We start from the raw sequence: 7,389 nt of genomic DNA on the forward strand, positions 1-7,389 counted from the left end.
CACGCTAACCGCACGACCAGGCATTGCTGTTAACTTAATAACAAACTGGTTACAAACTAATTAACCTATTATTGATAAAGAAATTCAGGGTCTCCACGAGGGTGGTGGCCGTCTGCGTGCCAAATTTAAAATGTCACCCCCCCCCCTTTTTTTTTTCTAGAAAAATAATCCAAATTAAGACTGAGATGGAATCGATCTTTTGTAGACCAATCCATTTTTCCCCTTTCATATTCGCACAGGTTTGTACCCCTAAAGTACAATTAGGAATCATGCACTATAGGATTTGATTTTGATTTGAGGCACAATTTAGGCCATGTCGTGCCTGCAGTCCCTTAAGGACTACTCTCTCTCTACACAACAAGGGCCAGATTCTATAGTCATATCATTAAAATCAAGGTCTATTCACAGTTAAAATAGTAAAGGTAGTAAAAATTTAAATATTTGGTAAAAATCTAATGTAAATAGTGCATGTTGTGATGTTGCTTATTCAGGCTGTCTTGAAGTCAACCAATTACTCTGCAAGCGTTTGGGTATAGATGTTCGGGTGTATTCCGTGTAGTTGAACAACAATACATATAGAATAAAACAACATCGATTGTAACTAGTGAAGAGATGTAGTCAACACTGATGAACAATTTCACATCGATTTATTCTGATAAAAGGCCACAGTAGAAGTCTCTGTCACTAAACACGTCGTTACCCTGGAGTATTCTATCGCTAACTGATTTTCCGGTCTCTAACCCAACATATTCCAAACGTCACTAGTCCCATTCAATATGCGTCTTCTATGGTGCGTCGCTAAATAACTAACCTATATAAATAAGGTGTCTAACAGATTCCTCCCCCCCTTGAAAAAAAAATATGTCAATATTTTTCCACTACTGTCAAGTCTTACAAGGGCATTTTCAATTTAAGGGGAAGACAACAAACATAAAATCTTGACATCTTCATCTTGACCAGACAGTTCCTCATATTCATGTCAATGTTCATAACATTCCAGAATCATCTTCATTAGTACACAGTTCATCATGAAAGAAAATGTGGCATCTTATGGGCACGTCATACACTCACAAATGTTCTTCACTGGCAGTAATCTGATAAAATACAATATTTCAAAAAAACAATTATAGACTTTATTTCCACATTCAATAAGTTTTTCCTTACTACCCTTTTATACGCTTTTGTCCATTTTTCTTTTATACTCACCCTTTTCCATAGAACTAACTTTCGTCAATGATATATGAAATGATTCACACAAAAAAAATATCCATACTTACTTTCAAATGCTTAACATCAAATTTACTTATCTCCCTTTTCCATAACATATAAGTTGTGCCAATATATTAATATATATTACATACTCAATATAATCATAGTTTATTTACAACATTATTTCATTTCAATGTCATTCTAGACAATAGATCAGCTACAATATTCACAGATCCACTAATAGCTTTCACTTCAAATTTATATTCCTGTAGTGCTAGGAACCATCTATAAACACGACTGTTTTTCATGCTCTTTTGCTGTATATACTGAATAGGTTTATGATCAGTTAATAATATGAATTTCCTTCCTATTAGATAACTCTCTAGCTTAGTAATTACCCATATTACAGCTAAGGCTTCTTGTTCAATGACACTATTTTTTCTCTGCCTCTGATAATTTTCTACTTACATATAATATAGGATGTAAGTTATCATAGTTCTGCATTAGACAACCACCAATAGCATTACCAGATGCATCAGTTGTGACATAAAATATTTTGTCTTTATCGGGTAGTCTTAATATTAATTCATGACTAAAAACATCTTTAATTCTGTCAATAGCTTTCACACATTCCTCATTACCGACTACTTTTTGAGGTTTTCCTTTTTTAAGTAAGTCATTTAATGGATTCACTATTTCTGCTAAGTTCTTTATAAACTTTCTGTAATAATTTACTATTCCTAATATGCTTTTAATTTGTCTTTTTGTTGTAGGTATTTCAATATTAAGTACTTTCTTTATGTTATCTTCAATAGGGCTAATCATGTTGTTATTTACTTTATGTCCTAAGAAAATGATTTCCTCCAATCCTATTTCTACTTTTTCTGCCTGAATTGTAAGTCCACTTTCTTTTATTATTTTGAACACTTCTTTTACATCTACCAAATGTTCCTCCCAACTATTATTAAAAATACATATGTCATCCAAATAACAAATAACATTTTCTTTGTTTCCAATTATCATGTTCATCATTCTATTAAATGTGGCAGGTGCATTTACTAATCCAAAACTCATATAATTCCATTGAAAAATACCATATGGTGTTACAAATGCTGTGTAAGGTTTTGCATTTTCTGTTAAAGGTATTTGCCAATAACCTTTAGTTAAATCCAATTTAGTAAAAAATTTTGCTCCATTTAATTTATGTAAAATATCCTCTATATTTGGCATTGGATATGGGTCAAATTCTGTGATGTTGTTAAGTTTCCTATAATCAATACATAACCGTATATCTCCATTTTTCTTTTTGGCTATCACAATTGGTGAAGCATAAGGAGATGTTGATGGTTCAATTATACCTGACTCTAGTAAATTGTCTATTTCTTTTTTTACTTTGTCTTGTAAATGTAGCGGTATTCTATATGGCTTAAGCTTGATAGGTTTTGGGTCTGTTACTTTAATGTCATGTTTAATAATATTTGTTTTTCCTGGTATGCTGGAAAAAATTTCTTTGTATTCCTGTATTATTTTAGTTATATCTTTTGACTTTTCCTTAGTTAAATTATTAAGATTAATCTTTTGCCAAGTTTGATTCTCTTTTGTTTCTATTACAGGTATTTCCTTAGTATCATTTTCATTGTGATTTTCATTTGTTATTATCATCAAGCATTCTTCTCTTTCTGAAAATGTATTTTCTATTTCCTCCTGAATGTTTTGTATCAACTCATCTTCTCTATCATGATATAGTTTCAAATTATTTATGTGATATGTTTTAATTTTCCCATTTATTTCAATTTGATAATTCACATCACTAATTTGCTTTATCACCTTAAATGGACCTTTCCATTGTTTACTAATTTTATTTTTCAGGTCATTTATTAATATTAATACATTGTTTCCTACTTCTAGTGTTTTCAATTGTCTTTTCTTATTTAGATTCTCATGAGCACTTTGTTTGTACTTCTTATTGTTGTTATATGCTTGAGTCCATATTTCTTTCAATTCTGTTGTGATTGTTGTTTCACTGTCATTATTTAATTTATTCTCATTGCCTATTAGATTTTCTTTAAAAACATCTAATTCATCTCTGGGTTTTCTTCCATGTATTATTTCATATGGTGAAAATTGTGTTGCTTCATGGATGTTGTTTCTATGAGCAAATAGTACATAGTTAATGTAATGATCCCACTTGTTCTGATTATTCTGAATTATTTTTGTTAGTGATCTTTTTAATGAACCACCATACCGTTCACATAAACCGTTACTCTCTGGGTGGTAAACTGAAGAGTATATGTGTTGTATATTGTATTGTTTAGTCCATTTCTTAAATTGTTCTGACTTAAACTGAGATCCCTGATCACTCAATATAATTTTAGGTATACCATGTCTTGTAATTACTTTTTGAGTTATGGCATTAATGATATTCTCTGCACTTGTATTTGATAATGGGATTGCCTCTGGGTATCTACTAAACATGTCTATTACTGTTAGAATGTATTTGTTATTATTTTCAGTTTGAATTAAAGGACCTATTAAATCAATAGATACTTTCTGAAATGGTTCTGTAGGTTCATCCATTTCTTGAATGGGTGCTTTATTCACTAGGCTTTTGTTAGATCTCTTTTGACATATGTCACATGAGTTTATGTATTTATTGATTGTTGCTTTCATTTTGGGCCAAAATACTTGTTTTGACAAATTCCTATAACATTTCTTTACTCCCCTATGTCCTGCTAAATTATTATCATGTGTCATGATCAAAACATCTTTCCAATATTTCTGTGGTAAGACAAGTTGTTTTATTTTCTTGTTATCATTACTTGTTTGTCTAAATAATATTTTATTCTCTATACAAAATTTCTCCATTGGATTATTATTGTTTTTATCTAATACTCTTGAATATATTTTCCCAATAATATTGTCATTCATTTGTTCTAATGCAAATGTGGGTATTGTTTCTTTTTCACTTTGAGATATTTGTGTTTCAAGACTATTTTGTGTTTCATTTTCTATCTCTCTTTCCTTAACATCTGTATTTTCTATTTGTATTACATTACTGGTTTCTTTTTCTTCATCATTACTTATTACATTTATTGTATTTTCTTGTTTCTCATCTTGTTTATCCATTGATCTTGTTATTACCATACTTGTTATATTTTGTGTTTCTATGTTTTCATGATTTTGTCTTATGTTTTTGTATTTGTTTTGCCAGTCTTCTAATTCTTTTCTTGAACATTCTTTAACTCCTTTTATGTTTCCTACTAACATATCATATCTCATTTCTGGTATTGCAATGCCATCACAATAACCAGTGAAAAATGGAGTTTCAATGTATACCCTTATAGCTTAAAATTCCCTTACGGTGCCATCTGCTAATTCTACTTTCCTAGTAAACCCTTTATACCAATGAGGTTTGACAAATTTAGTTTTTACTGCCAAAGTGTTACAACCTGAATCCCTGATTAATTCCACCGGAATTCTATCTACAAACCCTGGGTACACTGCAAAATTGTTCCTATTTCCTTCCATGAAATATACCCTATCTGTACCTTTATTTTTGTATTCCCTACTGTAACTCCTATTTCTATAATTTCCCCTGTCATTCCTATCTCTACTCCTATATCTACTGTTATTTTGTTCATTGTATCTATTTCTACTTCCAGACCTACTATTCCCTCTTCTACAGTTAGCTGCTATATGACCTTTTCCTTGACATTTAAAACAGGTTATTTCATTATATTTTCTATTTCCACTATTTGATCTGTTTCTATTTCTACTTCTATCAACATTTTCTTTGGTGTATCCTATTAAATCTACTTTGCTCTTATCCCTATCAGAAAATGGTTTATTTGGATAGGCATTTTTGTATACTCTCATTATCTCTGTTATTTCATCTATAGTTTTTGGGTTTCTTTCTCTAATAAAAGATTGTAGTTGAGGATCCCATTTATTTACAAAGTTGTCCACTAGAATAAAATTTTTTAATCCTTCATAAGAGTTTGTCACTTTTTCTAATTTTACCCACTTATTGAAAAAATCCTTTTCCATATTAATGGTAGTTTGGGGTTCTATTCCTAATGATGGTATATTGTCAAAGTATTTCTTTCTGAAAGTTGTAGCATTATGACCATAGGCATTCAACAACTCTCTTTTCAAAACCTGATAGCTATCATCAATATGATGGTCATGATTTTGACATATTGTTAGAGCTTGACCATGAACAAAGTCTATCAGTATTTCAGACCATTCTTCTTCAGGCATATTAAATGTAGACATTTTTGCCTCATATCTTTTCAGGAAATCACCAATGTCATCCTTCTGTTCATCAAAACTTTGTATTTTTCTCTTTAGCCATGTTTGTGAATTAGGGTTGTCTCTTTGAGTGGTATAATTATTTGAGTTATTTGTGTTATTTCCTTGTTCAGTTTGAGCTCTGGCTTGTGCTGCATCCAATCTCATCTTCTCCATTTTAGCTTCATGTTCTCTCTGCCTTTCTTGGTCCTCTTTTTGCTTCTCATATTCTTCCTTTCTGATCCTATCTTGTCTCTCTATCTCTTGTCTTTGATGTTCTTCTTGTCTTTCTATCTCTTGTCTTTGACGTTCTGTTTCTTCCCTCACAACTTGCTGTACATAATCTGCTAAGTCCTTTCCTTTTAACTCCATAGCCTTTCCATCCTGCATAGCTGTTTCCTTAATCTCCTTAAGGTCCACATATGATGATGTAGCCATTGTATTTTATTTTCACCCAAATTTATATATTTTTAATTAGCCTATATTGATTATGGCTATACTTTAAACTTATTTTATATTTAAGTTTTTTACACACTTTTATACAAGTTTTAAGTGTTATGTCTCTATCTATAGATTTAGTAAATGAGTAAATCTAGTCTGAGTTATATTCAGATCTGTATGTTAGATCTAGTATCACACAAATTTAAATCTAGTATATTATAGTATATATAATAATACCATTTAGATCTACAGTTATCAAGAGCACTATGATAATTAGTATGAATAACTATGATCAATTTTAAAATTTGATGTGACTGAAGTGTCTATTACTATAGAGTACTCAGTAGACTCTAAGACTGTCTAGATCTAGAGACTAGAGTAGATTATGGTTCTATTTAACCATATGAAACAAATATGTTTATACAATGTCAAATATATCTTCAACAAGATATATATCTAGAATGTACTACCTTCATTCCTCTTTCAATTAATAATAATATTCTCAAATTAGAGTCTAGATGATTAAATGTACCTAATAGATGTATAAAAATTTGTAGATCTAAATTTAGCCAGACGACAGTGTTTGACTACGATGCCAGTTTCGGCATTATTCTCATGGCAAAATCATATTTGATTTTAACCGCTCAAACTAAAATTATTTTAGTCTGATTTACACTAAAAGAATCCTACCTGTACTTTCTATCATTAAGTGAAAAAAAAATACAGATCTAATTAAATTAATAAAAATAAATAATTTAAAATAATATACACAAATGAAATAATTAAATGAGACTATCGCTATGGGTTGGGATATGACAATATGGCATACATTGATAACGTCACGAAGTAACTAAGCAACAACGGATATGACGTTTACACAAACAAAACAATCACAACCCTAAACGTATAATATAGCTTTTCATCTAAATTATGTCTTCTACCCCGAACGGGTTTTAAGGCTTCACCACCACCTGAATTTTACTCAGGCTAACATACCAAATTTAGACAAAATCTATTTCTAAGGGCAATCTAAACATATACTAATAAGAAAAATGGCACTTAGCTTTTGATAAGAAAGATCCCTTTGTTCGGACTCCCGAATATGCTAGATCACAACAAATTCCACTGCCTCTCTTCCAGTTCTGACTCTGTTCTCCGGTGCTACCAGTGGATACAATCCGTGTCGAGTATCCCACGTAATGCCACAGATGTCCTGATATGCCACAGCAAAATGTTTCAGTTTCTTCGACGACTGTTGATGACCGTATGTGTAGTTCCGACGACTTTGTGTACACAGTTACTGACGAATAGGTTAACGGTTCTCCTGGCGACGACTTGATTTGCGTAGACGACTACTGACAAATAACAGTCTCTTGACGGCAACTTGATCTGGACGACTGACGAATAACGAATTTCTTGACGATGACTTGATCTGGGCTGACGATTAAC

At 31.3% G+C, this 7,389-nt stretch overlaps 1 long non-coding RNA gene across 1 annotated transcript; it reads right to left on the bottom strand.

The window, feature by feature from the left end:
• Window positions 1-630: 630 nt before the first annotated feature.
• LOC129925235 (uncharacterized) lies at window positions 631-6,622 on the bottom strand. The gene is made up of 2 exons (XR_008777043.1): window positions 6,411-6,622; window positions 631-1,094 (listed from the first exon to the last, which is right to left on the bottom strand). It is a non-coding gene; the product is annotated as an uncharacterized LOC129925235 (long non-coding RNA).
• Between the last annotated feature and the right edge of the window lie 767 nt (window positions 6,623-7,389).

Source organism: Biomphalaria glabrata, chromosome 3 (assembly GCF_947242115.1).
Source record: "Biomphalaria glabrata chromosome 3, xgBioGlab47.1, whole genome shotgun sequence".
In the NCBI taxonomy this organism is placed as follows: domain Eukaryota; kingdom Metazoa; phylum Mollusca; class Gastropoda; family Planorbidae; genus Biomphalaria; species Biomphalaria glabrata.